The sequence below is a fragment of the Hemibagrus wyckioides genome, linkage group LG05 (genome assembly GCF_019097595.1).
Source record: "Hemibagrus wyckioides isolate EC202008001 linkage group LG05, SWU_Hwy_1.0, whole genome shotgun sequence".
NCBI classification, from domain to species: Eukaryota; Metazoa; Chordata; class Actinopteri; order Siluriformes; family Bagridae; genus Hemibagrus; species Hemibagrus wyckioides.
In genome coordinates this window covers 19,791,115-19,807,088 of record NC_080714.1, presented here as the reverse complement: position 1 = coordinate 19,807,088, position 15,974 = coordinate 19,791,115, and the positions used below count along the sequence as shown (strand labels likewise).

Here is a 15,974-nt window from a genome sequence, read left to right as displayed (position 1 = left end):
GAAAACAAGATCCACTCTTGTCAGCCAAGAATCTGAGGCTATCATGGACACAGACTCACCCAAACTGGACAGAAGAAGACAGGAGAAAAAAAAAAACAGGTGATTTTTAGTTTTCCTTTCAAATCTTCAACTGTCCAGTTTTGACGAATTTTCCAAAAATGTATAATAATAATATAATATATTAAGAACTCAACATCCTTTCTTTGGTAGAATGTATAGTAAATAAGCTCAGTGTGTAGAATGTGCTAACTATTGCAAAACAACACAGAAACAATTAAACCAGTGCATAATACTGCATGTAGTACTAGTGTAGTGATGTGATGTAATATACATTGCAGTGATGTTTATAGAGGAAACAACAGCAGACTGTTGTTCACACAATCATACTATTTATAGGCAGCGTGAAGGAAATCATAACACATTTTTCTGCCATAAAGTAATTTCCCCTCCCATGTGGAACAACTGAATATAGTATTGCACCTGGAAATTAATAATAATATTTAGAACTAACAGATGAAGGATAAATGAGAGGATATGACGGTTAAGATTGACTGGTGTCACATCCTCAGTGTATTCCACCTCAAATCCAGATCTGGGACCAGGAGAAAGCACTTACTGAAGATGAATGAATGAATGAATGAATGAATGAATGAATACTCAATGTAAGAAGGGGCATGAATGAACAAGGACTTGTCTTAAAATGTTTTCAATTACACACACGTTTTATCACAACTCACTCTTGACTGGTCTTTTCAGCTTTTCAGCATCTTCATCTTCATGGCCAGCCTTGTTAACAGTTCCTGTAGCCTCATATAGGAATATGGCTGAGAGGAATGAAACCTGATGTGGTCTTCTGCAGTTGTAGACCATCTGCGTCAACGGTTTGATGCACTGAGATGCTATTCTGCTTACCACGGTTGTAGAGAGTGTTTTAAATTAATTACATCTTAATCCGAGAATAGAATGTTCACTTCTCTAAAAAAAATAACACACACAATAATAATACAAAAATAATGATTTATAAAGACAACATAAAACAGATGATGTATCAATGGTAAGATCTCTATTGTTTAGTAATTTGAAACTAGTTCATTGCATAATAATATACACGGCAAAATGAAGCAAATTCTCTGTGAGAAATATTGATATATCTTCCATTTTGAGTCTGGTCAAGCGCTACATATCAATAAGTAAACAGAATTCACGGTACATCATTAGAAAGCCCTTCTTTAATATGAAGTCTGTATCATGTTTTTTTTAAATTAGATATATGAAAGCAAAATTCCGAAAAGGATCTCTGATATTGTGAAATAATGTGATTGTACGACTGAAGCATATTTATTGCACATACTAAATAAGAATTTTTGCAGCCTATGTATTGTATCGTGACTGTAGGAAATCTATACATTCCTTTCAAAGGGTTTAGTGTCAATTGTGTCTGAGTGGAGTTTCTGTGCATGTCCACCTGGGTTTCCTAAGTGTTCTCTGGCTTCTTCTCACTGTCCCAAAAACATGCCAATACATGGTTTGGTTAAGATAAATTGCCCCTAGGTGTGAATAAGTGTGTGAGTATACATTGGTGCTCTGTGTATTCCGGCCTCACACCCAGAGTTCCTGCGATAGGCTCGGAAGCCACCACAATTTAATCAGGATGAAGCGGTTACTGAAAGTGAGTAAGTGAGAGCGGATAACACAAGCATATACACAAGGCATAATGGAAAATACAAAACTGATTAACTTGATGTTGCTTTGTGCCGATTCAGCATTGTGATATAGCCTATTAACAATGACACATTTCTGCAGTGTGGACCTGCAGTGAAAATTGTGGATCCTGGATACAGGCCTGCATATACTCTACATATAGCTTTTACTTCATATCCCATCTTATGAGTGAATGAGTTCTGTAGGTATGAGTCAGCCCAGGCATCAGGAGTAACACGGCTGCCTCTTTTCCCGGCACCTGAATGAGGTGAGACCGCTGGGTGGCGCTAGAACACCGTCATCAACCAAGTAACTCAGGCTCACAGCGGCATTGAGCGAATCAGTGGCACGGTGCGCTTCACTTCAGACCTTCCACCTTCTCCTCCGGTACGAACGCGCCAGACACGATACCGTTACACCACTTCCGCCTTATATTCCCTATCTTCCAGAAAACACAGAGACGTCGCGGACGCACACGCAGGGCTCGTGGCTGGACGGCTCGCGCTCTGGATTCGTTTCCGCGCTAGAAAACAGAAAAGGCGCTGGAGCGAAGTTTGGCGCGTCGCGCGCGCGGTGGCATGGAGAGGTAGAGCAGAACGCGGCGCTGACACGCAACTTTTAAATGAATCTCTGACTTTTCTTTGTTGGATTTTTTGTTTCTGCCAGGGCAGTATTCAATTTCGTCTTGATTTGGGTGGTGAATTGTAATCGTAGCACTGCTGGGTGAATTTCAGAGGGACTGGAGATCTTGAAGCGCGCGACGGAGTGCATGGCCCGTGACAGAGGATACGAGCGCTCGCGTTATGTCCGGTAATGGAACAGCAATGAGAGCGGACTTTTCCCTGGAATAAACGCAAGCGCCGGGCCAACAGGTAAAAACCTTTCAATGCTTCATTTTTCATTTCCAAGAAACATGTTGCAAGATAATTCCATATATAAAAAATGTTCTACTTTGTGATCAAACAAATACATGCAAAGAGCAATAAATGAATATCTGATTAGAAACATGATATAAACATTAAACAACACTTTGATAGCTATAAAAACACTAGTTAAGGACCATAGAGCCCAAATTTCATGTCGTGCATCACTGAAACTTCATGCGGCAGAAATAAATCCTAAAAAAAAAAACACTCTTGTTGATGACAAAAAGAAGGCTTATAAATCGGGACATGAAATATTACACCACGAGCAAATTGGGTGTGATGGAGTGTGCTGTAATCACCAGATCACTAACATCTACATGACCCCATTAACACCTTATAGCATCGAAAGAACTCTCTCTCTCCCTCTCTTAGTCCAGAATTAACACCCTTCTAAAATATCATCCACAATCACAGTACTGAATTAACGCATAGTGTTAAAACATTCTAGCTGCTAAACCAGCTTAACTATTTATGTCCTGAAATAACAAGACTGCAGTATCTCCAGTGATGAGATAACATGTAATGATCTGATTACAGAATTATCTGCTTTAATAGTGTACTAACATCAACTTTGCTATAGCTTGACATCTGCACTGATGAACAGACACAAAACTTGCATCCTACCGTAGTATATTCACTATCCATCTGTACAAAATACTAACCTAAGTAACCGTCTATTGCTAATTAATTAACGGTTAATTAACATCTAGCCCAATGAATGACTTCTCGCAGTGTTGAATTAACAGCTACATTTTTCCATTAATGCTAACAGTGCTTGTTTGCGTCATTAAAGTGTGTGTGTGTGTTAACTTCCCACTGTACAACTGAATGCACCACAAGCTGTAGGTGTTAATTCAGCACTGTGCATGCTAACTGTGGGACTCTACGCCGGGGCGTTTGCTGTTTTCTTGAATGCTGCAGTTCCTCTCATCCTCTTGAAATCCCTCGTCTCTGTCGTCAGGCATCACTTGTCTGGTGCTGTGCTTAACAACTATAGAGCATTATGAGACATGCGGATAGACTTCTAATTTACAGAGTGACGTTTTTGACAGATATAGGCTACCAGACTAATAATTTTTTTAAAGCCTGTGAAAATTACATCTCAAGAGACGGCTTGAGATAGGACAGCAGTAATAGAAGATTTTAAACGCCACAGGAAGGGCTGCTAGTTTTTGGGTCATTTATTTGACTGACGTTAGTTCATAGTAGACTGCACAGCTAAATGTGACTATCAGAAGCATTAGACTAAATTATTAAAGTCAAGCTAGGCACATATGTGACGAGACTTTTGCTGGGTTTTTATTTGTGAGTGTGCAATGAAATTCTGCTGTATAACAGATGGACAGAACAAATAATTACTGGGCCACACACACACACACAAACACACACATACACACACACACACGCACTCTCTTTCTCCACACACTCATTGCACATATTGACTAAAAGAGTCTCTGAGCGTTTTGAAGCTGCTGAAGTGAAATACTCATCCAGATGGGATGTATTGAATCTGACCTGTGCGTTAATGCAGGGAAATAGATGTTCACTGAAATGCTGCTAGATTCTTGATGTCAAAGTACTAAATCTGTCCTATTCTTACATACAGATTTTCCGTTTGTTAGGCTAGGTGGTGCAATATATTCTTCGTTAAATCCTATCACGATACTGGCCTTTGCTACACTGATCTCACCAAAGGTCATCTCCCAGATCATGAAATATTTCAGTGTGTTATCGTTTTTGACTAATATCAGCCGGGATTATGGGTGTTTCTCTATAGGGGATTGGATGAGCTTGCATCATCATGAGCTTGGTAAAGAGATTGAGTGTAACGCAGTGACATGAGCTATATCTGTATATGTACAGTATCTGTATCTGTTTAGCACTCCACATATGGGCATGGCTTAAATGTAAAACACTGAGAAGAAAATGTACAAATGCGAGAATAGTGTGTGAACTTTGACACTTCCTCAACCTCAGCTATAGCACTTCTGTTCATAAAATGTCTCTAACAGAGATGTGTGAAGGACGGGTTTGTTAAAAGCTGCTTGCGTAGTTATATTTTTCTTCATACACTCCTCGCAAAATTTTCACTGATTTAGCTAGTTCCCAAAATGTAAACAAATTAATAGCCAAATCTAAACCACAGCAGTTACGAAGGATGCTGTAGCTGCATCACGCATCCCCTTATGAACGTGATCTCTCACCAGCGCCCACATGAAAGCAAAAACCTCCTGCTTGTGTGACTTTTTTGTTGCAAAAAAATGTGTGATCCCAGTCCTGATGCATGACTCTAGTCTCCACTGGATACTCTTTGAAAGCTTTGTGGTAAGCTTTATTTAAAAATAGATGTGTTATATTTTATCTGTATTCGTACCAGCTTAGAACACATTATTTGTTCATTTGTGTACATTGTGTTGTTTTACGATGTTTGGTTACATCCCTAATAAAGAGTGTGTTCTAATTACGTAGCAGTATAATTATATTGGTTATGTTATAGTATAAGGTAAGACTACACACACACACACACACACACGCAAGCTGGTTGCAGAGTATTAATACGCATAAGGCTGACTGTATAATTCCACAAACTTCACAGTTCATGACTACACGGGAAACGAATAGATGATTACTTTGAAGAAACGTCGAGAAATTTACGTTTATTCACATTTACTGAGACATTGATGGTTCAGAAAAGCAATCTTCATTAGTCCAATGGGAATATGCATTTATGTGAGTCAAAACATCGACTATGAGACTGGCAGAACTCCCACGGTGCTATTAAACCCCAGGCCTACTGTTCAAACTAATGATAATAGTAAAGGATCAATTGTATAAGTTTTTCTTTGCTATTTAATGGGCAATTCATCTCTATTTAATAAGCAATTCAATAGGTAATAGCAAGTCTCTTGGAAAAAAAGTTTGTTTGGAATGCCATTCCATCTTCCTTAAGTATCTATATACAGATGCTAAGACAAATCTTACGTGTGTTATGGCTTGCTCCCATATACAGAGTGAGCTGCAGGAGTGCCGTGTACACAATTGAAACAGGTTGGCATTATAATTAAAGGCTTTATAATGGCAACTGAATGGTGTTATTCAGAACAGTGCCACTGTTTGCATACATTTACAGCTGACCCTGCATTCACATTAGCCAGCGACAAAGCAGTAGACGATTATTAATTTTCTATATACAGAAAGTGTCAAAGTAACAGTATGACACTGGATAAGTTGAGATTTTGTCAACTTACTTACAAACAATTGGCTCGGATGATTCCTCAGGCAAATTTTATAGCGCACACGGTCTAAAATTGTTTCATTCCCACTCACACAACTTTAGTTCCTTCCTTTCTGTAATGACTTAAAAAAAAATAGAACTGAGATTTTCCTTAGTTTGTCATATGTGACCTCCCATTCAATATATATATGAAGATACTACAAAATAAAATAAAGCTTGGAAGGAAGTAGCAGAGGTCTTTGGTGGCTACGGTGACTGTACGGTGAGCTTGGACAGTTAGCTTGCGCTAAGAATCTGGTAAAAGTTAACATGAGGCCTGGCATTTAACATGTTACTCAAGTAACCAATTTTCACACTGATTAGTGTTTTATTTCATGTGTTTAACTAGTTAAAGAAGCGTTATCGATATATAAGCATTCTTATGTAGTTACATAGCTTGCACAGCTAACCTGCTAACAAATCTAACTTACAGAAAACCAATTTTCACATTTTCACAAATGTCATTATCATATAGTGTAGTAGTCAATGGAAGGATGATACACACCCACAAGTAACAAATTATAAGTTACATGTGTAGCCTGTTACTTGCTGGTGTAAATACAGCTTAATATTCATATTGGCATTAGAGACAATACTAGCCTGATTGTCAGATTTGATGTACCATTTTATTTCGATCTGTATTTGTGCAATACAGCTTTTTGCCTTTCTTTTGCATAACCTGCCAGCAGAATATTTCTGTATGTCAGTTCTCTATCTGTGATGATGTAATGGTGGCTCAATAGGCTAAGACTCTAGATTACTGATCAGAAGCTGCCAATGTTGGGCTCTTGAGCAAGGCCCTTAACCCTCTCAGCTCCAGGATACTGTATCAGGGAACATTAATGTGTAATGTACAGTATTAGTGACAATTGAAGGCTTCTTCGTCTCGTTATTGAAGCAGGATTGTGTATCTACAGACACCCAGGGCTCTAATATACCGTAGAAATCGTATAAAAATAGAATTGAATTATGCATTGCTCAAAAACTCCTCTCCTTTGATTAATTCTGTGCCATATATGTTATGACAGTATGCACGTGGCATGGAGCGTTACGCTGCAGTCTGCAGCCGAGGTCTTCTGCCAACGCTCAGGAATGGCGTGGTGTAATTAGACTGAGTTTACAACAAGCTCATGATGGTGATTTACTAATCACTCTACCAGCAGGAAGCCCTACTCATAATGAGAGAGAGACAGGAAAAGAATAGTAGAAAGAGAGAGAAAGAGAATTAGACACCTAATTATGTTTGGTAACTTGCACAAAAGAGCTTGTGGAGAAGTGAACTAATTTCAGGCCTTTGAGTATCAAGGTGCGTTTTCAAAACCTCTGATTAAAACCTATTTATTTCATGTCCTCACATCCTCTGCTTACTCCTTATCTGTCTAATTGCCTGACAGTGCTGCCTTCCTTTCTCCATATGTCTCTCTCTCTCTCTCTTTATCTCTTTTTGTCCCTTTCTTGGTTTATCGCCTTGTTGTCTTTTTATTCTTTCTCTTGTTTAACGTGTCATAACAAGTCAACTGTTTTTTCATAATAGATTCTATGACTGAGTTAGTGGTTATTTTGGAGCATTTAGTTATTGGCTCCAGCACTAAAAGCTTCTGGTTCCTTTTGCTCCACTGATCCTATTCCTGTATGATTAATTAGAGTAGTCTCCCCCTTTTGTGTGTGTGTGTGTGTGTTTGTGCAGTTGGAATATTATTACCGTGTGGTTATTTGTGGGAATTGCTGATGGCTAAAGGTGAGAGGTCAGGCATCATGGGAGTGATGCTGGGCTGTGTGGCACTCTGTGTGTGTGTGCATTTGTGCCACAGAGTGTTGAGTTTCAGCTACTTTTAAACCGCTGAGAGCTGTCTGGGAGGGAGGATTAATGTCTAACAGACCTCCGCTCACCCATTATCCTGTAATTGATCGGCTGTTAGGTGATTAATCCATCAAAGACATTAACGAAGACAGAGCATCTGAATACCTCTGTTGTGTACAACTGTGTGTGTGTGTGTGTATCGAAGGGTGTTGATGAGGGCCTTGAGCTTTTCTCATATTAATTCAAACCTCGTACTGTCGGTTCAGGTAGAACCTGTAGCTAAACATGTACAGTGCTTTCTCTCCAAAAAGGTGCTGATATTGTACTGGAACCGGTGCCAAGAGCTTGAACCTTTTCATGCTTTTCTTTTGAAAATAAAAATGGTTCTTGGCCAGCAAAATTGGATGAGTTCCAAAAAAACCTACTGGTTTGGAACAGAGGAGCTGATAATGTCAGGAGCTTGGGGTCAGTCTGGAACCACTGCAATTCAAGCCACTTATCTTGTTTACATGACCGCTGTTAAACACTGTGTGAAGGTTATAAATATTGTTTATAATAAATTTGTTTAAGAAGACCAAAGTAGTGAATTATTGGTATGTCTATACGGTCTCCAGTCACTTTATTCAGAACAGCTGTATTCCTGCTTTTGCATGCAATTGTCCCCTTAGACTGTCATGTACATGAACGTGGAAGATGTATGAATGATGAAATGCATGAAATACTCACTCCTTTAACTGCAAAACTAGAGCACCGTTGCCAAAAAAACTCTCTTCTCTTCTCTTCTCTTCTCTTCTCTTCTCTTCTCTTCTCTTCTCTTCTCTTCTCTTCTCTTCTCTTCTCTTCTCTTCTCTCACCACATCCATTGTTAGAAAGAATAAAAAAAAAAAAATCCTGGAGCAGTCCTCCCATCCTTTTTCTCTCAGCAGAGGACAGAGAGAGATAATAGTCCTGAAAGAGGCTCACTGGGAATTCCTGCTCTACTCTACACCTGCAGGCTTCAGCTCCCTTATCAGTTTATCAGGCAGCATTTAAACACTGGCTACTCATCTGAATCCTTGAAGACCTGCCATGTGTACAGGTGTTCCTATGATTCACTGTTACAAAACAGTTCTGTAATTCTGTTACTCTTCTAAGAGGTTTATTAATGATAAAAGTGATGGCTGTTTATGATATTACTAAAAAATCTGGTTTAGTTGAGCACGAAGTCTCGTCATGTGCATAATACTAGTAGTTACACGCTCACTGTAAAACAAATAAGGAACAGAATTTGTATTTGATATCTTTTTGAGGTGTTTCCAAGTCTCTAATCTTTTCCATGTGGTAGTGATGTATGCAGAAAATCTGTGCTTGACATTAGCCTGTTCCTTCGTGTAAGTTTGATTGGACAGCGTGCTCCGTCTCTGTCGTGGATGATAATGTATAATGCATGTGTCTTAATGTGAACCCCGGCTTAAATAAGTCGTAAATAAGCCCAGTGCATACAAATTCTAATGGGTGATTTACTGAGTATAATCACATACTGGCTTACATTACCTCTGCTTGATGCTGTTCCGTGTAAGTGTAAATAAATAAAAAGTCCACTTTAAGACATATGTTTACAACAAATAAAATGGTGGATATAAAAAAAGACCATTCTTTATATATTATACATATGTGTAACTGAAAGCACTGTTATCTCATTTATTTCAGTCGCCACTTGCCACAACTACTGTACTGAACTACTATATATATATAAATATATATATATATATATATATATATATATATATATATATATATGTACCTACAAACAGGTGGCAAAAGAACATGTTCAGTGTGCATGGACTTATGAATCTATTTAAGTGAGACCTTGTGCTCTATGGATGGGGTGGGGTCATCTTGGAAGAGGCCACACCCATCAGAATAGAAATGATCAGCCAGAAGGACTTCGCACTGATTTGCAGTGATGCTTTGCTTTGATAGTATATGAGAGACCTTTAATCTGTTACCTCTAATTAACTGTCCATTCTCTCTTTTTTAATCCATCTATCTATAGATCTCTCAGCTCACTTCCTGTATTGACTATCCTTCCATCCGTTATGTCACATATCAATCCATGTATTTTTAAAATTAGTAGGCAGTGCATAGGAAAAACATAAATGACTTTCTAAGGTCAAATTTATATTTGGAAATGGAATAAAAGCATGCTTTGAATTGATCAGGAACACCATTGGATGGACATAGGGAAAATGTGGTCCAACTGTAATTACACACAAAATGTGACACGAGAAATTGAACACAGCGTATTCTGCTTCCTCATGTTCTTGACACTGACAGATGTTAGTTGCGCTTCTTATGGAGCTGGTGTGGGTTGAAATGCAGGCAAAAATGGAAGCACATCTGTTCTGTGAGATGGGTGACTAAAACTCTTGAGAAATGCTTCTGCTTGAACCGGCTTTCACTTTATCACAATCACTGTGCTTAATGATTGTGATCCGAGAGCTTCCAGGAATACAGCATGACCTCGTGGAGTACATTATTTTTTGCAAAATTTCCCACAGAGTTAACATTTCAATAACCAAAAAAAAAGACATTTTGACACACTGTAGAGCAGTGTAAAATGGACAATGACCTTTAAGTAGTTTTTTAAACTCTCTTGCCTCTTTCTCCATCTCTTTTGTGCCGTTCGTTCACACTGCAGGGTTCACGGTGTATTTGTGTGATTATGGTGGTGTTAACCGTGATGCTGCACGACATTTCACTAATGTCAGATTCACTTCACACCCTCACTCTGTGGCCTTTTCATAAGTGGTTGATGTCCTCATCCGTTTACACAATTTACAAATCTCTTCTGTTGGGATATCGTGCCAGAAACCCTGTTGATTCCAAGAGAAAAATAAATAAATAAATTATATGTATATATATATATATATATATATATATATATATATTTATATATACACTATATTGCCAAAAGTATTCGCTCACCCATCCAAATAATCAGAATCAGGTGTTCCAATCACTTCCATGGCCACAGGTGTATAAAATCAAGCACCTAGGCATGCAGACTGTTTTTACAAACATTTGTGAAAGAATGGGTCGCTCTCAGGAGCTCAGTGAATTCCAGCGTGGAACTGTGATAGGATGCCACCTGTGCAACAAATCCAGTTATGAAATTTCCTCGCTCCTAAATATTCCACAGTCAACTGTCAGCTGTATTATAAGAACGTGGAAGTGTTTGGGAACGACAGCAACTCAGCCACGAAGTGGTAGGCCACGTAAGCTGACGGAGCGGGGTCAGCGGATGCTGAGGCGCATAGTGCGAAGAGGTCGCCAACTTTCTGCAGAGTCAATCGCTACAGACCTCCAAACTTCATGTGGCCTTCAGATTAGCTCAAGAACAGTGCACAGAGAGCTTCATGGAATGGGTTTCCATGGCCGAGCAGCTGCATCCAAGCCATACATCACCAAGTGCAATGCAAAGCGTCGGATGCAGTGGTGTAAAGCACGCCGCCACTGGACTCTAGAGCAGTGGAGACGCGTTCTCTGGAGTGATGAATCGCGCTTCTCCATCTGGCAATCTGATGGACGAGTCTGGGTTTGGCGGTTGCCAGGAGAACGGTACTTGTCTGACTGCATTGTGCGAAGTGTAAAGTTTGGTGGAGGGGGGATTATGGTGTGGGGTTGTTTTTCAGGAGCTGGGCTTGGCCCCTTAGTTCCAGTGAAAGGAACTCTGAATGCTTTAGCATACCAAGACATTTTGGACAATTCCATGCTCCCAACTTTGGAGCAGTTTGGAGCTGGCCCCTTCCTCTTCCAACATGACTGTGCACCAGTGCACAAAGCAAGGTCCATAAAGACATGGATGACAGAGTCTGGTGTGGATGAACTTGACTGGCCTGCACAGAGTCCTGACCTCAACCCGATAGAACACCTTTGGGATGAATTAGAGCGGAGACTGAGAGCCAGGCCTTCTCGTCCAACATCAGTGTGTGACCTCACAAATGTGCTTCTGGAAGAATGGTCAAAAATTCCCATAAACACATTCCTAAACCTTGTGGACAGCCTTCCCAGAAGAGTTGAAGCTGTTATAGCTGCAAAGGGTGGACCGACGTCATATTGAACCCTATGGATTAGGAATGGGATGTCACTTAAGTTCATATGCGAGTCAAGGCAGGTGAGCGAATACTTTTGGCAATATAGTGTATATATATATATATATATATATATATATATCATATTGGCTGGAATAAACCACAATCTGTGTTCTTTTAAGAAAAATCAACTATGGCTTTTATTATAGGCTTTTATTATAGTATATGTTTTGCATTTATTAAAGCATATTGCATTGTTAGGCTGGATTCCAGATTTCAGTATGATTCACATTTGCTACATATCACACTATATAGAATATATATAAAAGTCAGTAACTGCTATGTCCTTTTCATGCCATATCTAGCATCTATCCTGGGAACACGGGGACAGCCAGTGATGCACCCTGGATGTAGCTTCAATCCCCCACATTTGCACACTCTTTCAGGCCTATGAGCAAGTTCGGAGTAGCCAGTCCACCTACCAGCATATTTTTGGGAGATGGGAGAAAATCAAAGCACCTGGAGGAAAGCCTTGAGGACATGAGGAAAACATGTGAAACTTCTGATATCAGGATTGAACCAGTACTCTGGGGGTGTGAGGCAGCAGCACTACCCTCTGTACCTCCACAACGTCTCATATATGTACAGTAATTTAGCTACAGAAAAAAAAAAAAAAACTAGGACCACTATTTGGTCTTTGTTGAAACTTTTAATATGTAACAGCACTTTTAAAACGACATGTTAGGCAACTAAAAAAAGAAATATTCAAATGAATCGTTTGCCTGAAAATATGGTAATATAATGTGAATTCATTCTGTGATATGCTTCCGATTATAAAACCATGGGGTGCAAACTTGACTACCACCCCCCCACCCCCTGTCACTTTCTCTGTCTCTCTGTCTTTTTCTCTCTGTGTCTGTCTGTCTCTCTCTCTCTGTTTCTCTTTCTTTGTCACTTTCTCTGTCTCTCTGTCTCTTTCTCTCTGTGTCTGTCTCTCTCTCTCTGTTTCTCTTTCTGTCACTTCCTCTCTCTCTCTCTCTCTCTCTCTCTCCCTTTCTCTCTCCTGTGCAAGCAAAGTCTCTCTGAAGTTGCATGACTTGAAAGCCGGTAAAGCTGGTAGAATGCTGAGCTGCTGAGATGGAGGCTTCAGCAGGCTCTTGCTTAAAAAAATTACTATTCTCTGTAACATCCTCTTGAACCTGGACACATCCTGCGAGCATCAGCTCAGTGCTGTAGGAGATGTCTGCTGAAATAGATACAGCATTTTAACGTTGCAATCACTTTTTTGGACATTACAATCACTCTGACAGCACGGGGTGAGACAGAGAAGTGGAGATGGAGAGTGAAGTGAGGTGAAAAATCAGGGCAAAAAAAGATGAGGGGAGAGACGAAGAGTAAAAAAAATGGTGTAAGTGAGTAAAATAGAGGGAGGATGGGGAATGCTGATATGCTTTATCTGCTGCTGAAGCGGAAAAGAAAGAAAGGTGATGCTGGAATAATCCTAATTTATTTAATGATCTCACTGTGGAGCACATAAAGATATGAGTTAGTACCTCAGGTTAATGTTGCATGTATTGGTGGAGTCACACCACAGTTAATTTACTACAAATTCAAATTAATAGTACTAATTTCATTGCAGTTAGATAAGTTTGCATGCACAAATTGTGGCCATTTCACAAAGAATAACCGTATAAAGGACATTACTGTGAAACAATGTGTGGGTGAGGTTTTTTTTTTTGCATGTGCTAGATGTTCTTGATAGACATGACAAGTTCGGACTTCAGACTGACTGCCAAAAGAGTATGCAAAATTGAGGATTGAGTATAATGCTGATTAAAAGCATAAAAAATAAAATAAAATAAAAGTGTAGACACGAGTATAGATTATTAGGTATATATAAAAGACACATTCTGTAACCATATTATTTTCATTGGAGTTGGAGCAAATATGAAACCAACTGTCATGATATGAACCAAAAAAATGTTAATATTATTTAAAATATTGCTGCTGATTTTGCTTATATTAATTAATATTACATTACCAGCCTACATGCTTAAGCCTTTGTACAGGGATTCTTATAAGCGACCATGCATGTAACTCCGCAGAAAAAAAAAATACTTATTACTTCAAGCCCATTTTGAAGAATGGACCCTCTCTCTTACTCAGCCATGAATGGCGTCAAATTCCTCTTCTGTTATTACTTACTATTACACTAATGGCTCATTTCTGTTTATGCGACCCCATTTTCTGCCCAATCACGCAGATTAATGACGTAAGCATAAAATAGTAATGTTCTTTAACCACGTGTCTATCAGAGAGCATGCAGAATGTGTTATTAAACAGTCTGTTATAGTATTCGACCAGGATTTTATTTTGTACAGCTTGTAATAATATTAATATTTTAAAACGCTGCTGAAAATGCAACAAGCCAGAGTTTTCTGTGAGTTTCTACCTCGGTATTGTTACTCGTCGAGGGTGGTGATGGAGGCGCTCGGCTCTTTTTGACATTCTGCTCTTTTCGCTGTAATAAATGTCAGCATGGTTTGGTCCAGTAGATCCCTAGATTGCTGTGGTATTGAAGAAAAGAAAGAGGGGTGCGGAGTGCAGTAGAGAAGAGGGAATGTATACCAGCGTGTGAAAGAAACCCAGAGTGTGGCCCAGAGGAAGGCTGGTTGAGATGAACCTGCGCACATCTTTCACATCTGTGTATGTGAAAGAAGCCTTCTTTGAGGCTTTTTATTGGAAATGGGTGACAGTTGGGTGAGGGTCAGAGAATTAAGGTGTTAAAGATGAGGTGTGAATAGGGTGTCTGTGGCAAGAAGACATATGTCAAGAGAGTAGTGTGTCATTTTTAGAACCATCTGTTATCTGCAAGGCAATCTGCATATGTGTAATGAGAAAGGCTGGAGGTGTTGAGATTCAAACGCAAACGTTATTTGAAGATATCCACAGCGTCAAGTAGAAGTCAAATTCACTATCATAGAGTATATATGTAGAGTAGGTATGGGTAAACAAGTATTATGAGGTTAAAATGGAATGGATTATGAACATGTGGCTTGGTGATGCACAAAAACAAACACAAAGACAAACAATGGCTAAGCTTTGTAATTTGGAGATTGTTAATATTTACATTTATGACATTTGGCAGACTCCTCTATCCTGGGCAACTTACATTTATCTTATTTATACAACTGAACACTTGAGGGTTAAGGACAGGGATGTCTAATATTATCCACAAAGAGCCGGTGTGGGTGCAGGTTTTCATACCAATCAAGCAGGAGCCACACCTGATTCCACCCGTTTAATAAACTGAACCTGGCTTTCAATAGACTCAGTTGTGGCTTTTGTTTGGTTGGAATGAAAACCCGCACCCACACTGGCCCTTTGTGGATAAGATTGAACATCTCTGGTTAAGGACCTTGCTCAAGGGCTCAGAAGAAGCAGCTTGGCAGTGGTGGGAACTTGGACATCCAATCAGTAGTCCAACATCTTCACCGAGTTAATATTTGGATTAGCTTGGAGAAGGAGTTCTTGATCCAGGAGAGGTTTGCTGAGGCTCTGATTGTGCCAATTTTCAATGAATCGAATATCCACGAACTATGACGTCTTACGAAACTGCCCTTTAAGGAAAATAGGCTATTGAGCAGCTTTGCTCCATCCAGAGTAAATTGAATTTTCAGGCTAGAAAAATAATAATTGAAGAAATCAGTTGTGCCCAAAGATATGTTTGGATTGCTGTGATTCTAACAGGTTTAGAGTAATTGCAAAGGTTTAAAGCTAGAGCTTAGGAATGCGGTTTTGACAAGAAAGGGGTTGTATGGTGTTTATACACAATTTGATGTATTACAGGAGAAATCCACATTCAGGACTATGCAGCTCTTCTAATGCTGAAAGTTCTTTAGGCAGAGTAGCAGGTAGGGCAGGAGACATGAGCTGTTGCCCTACTTTTAAAACTTTGATTGCAGTTTCTGTATCTGTATTCCAGCATACAATTTTGTGTGTGTGTTTGTGTGTGTGTGTGTGTGTGTGTGTGTGTGTTTGGTGGTGGTGGTGGGGGGCAGAGTTCTAAGCTCGGGGGAGCCTGATACAGGCTAAATGAGGTACTCTGAGCATAATCAACCAACCCCAATGCTGCGCTCCACTTGGCATATACTGTATAACTCATTCACACATACAGATACACTGACTGGTATGCATTC

General features: G+C 39.5%; 1 protein-coding gene across 1 annotated transcript in view; it reads left to right on the top strand.

Annotated features, from left to right (window-relative positions):
• The first annotated feature begins 2,039 nt into the window (after positions 1-2,039).
• tafa3b (TAFA chemokine like family member 3b) overlaps positions 2,040-15,974 on the top strand; it is a 122,325-nt gene continuing 108,390 nt past the window's right edge. The window contains exons 1-2 of the mRNA XM_058388797.1: positions 2,040-2,287; positions 2,436-2,573. The gene's annotated coding sequence lies outside the window, so the exon portion shown is untranslated. The remainder of the gene's footprint in view (positions 2,288-2,435; positions 2,574-15,974) is intronic.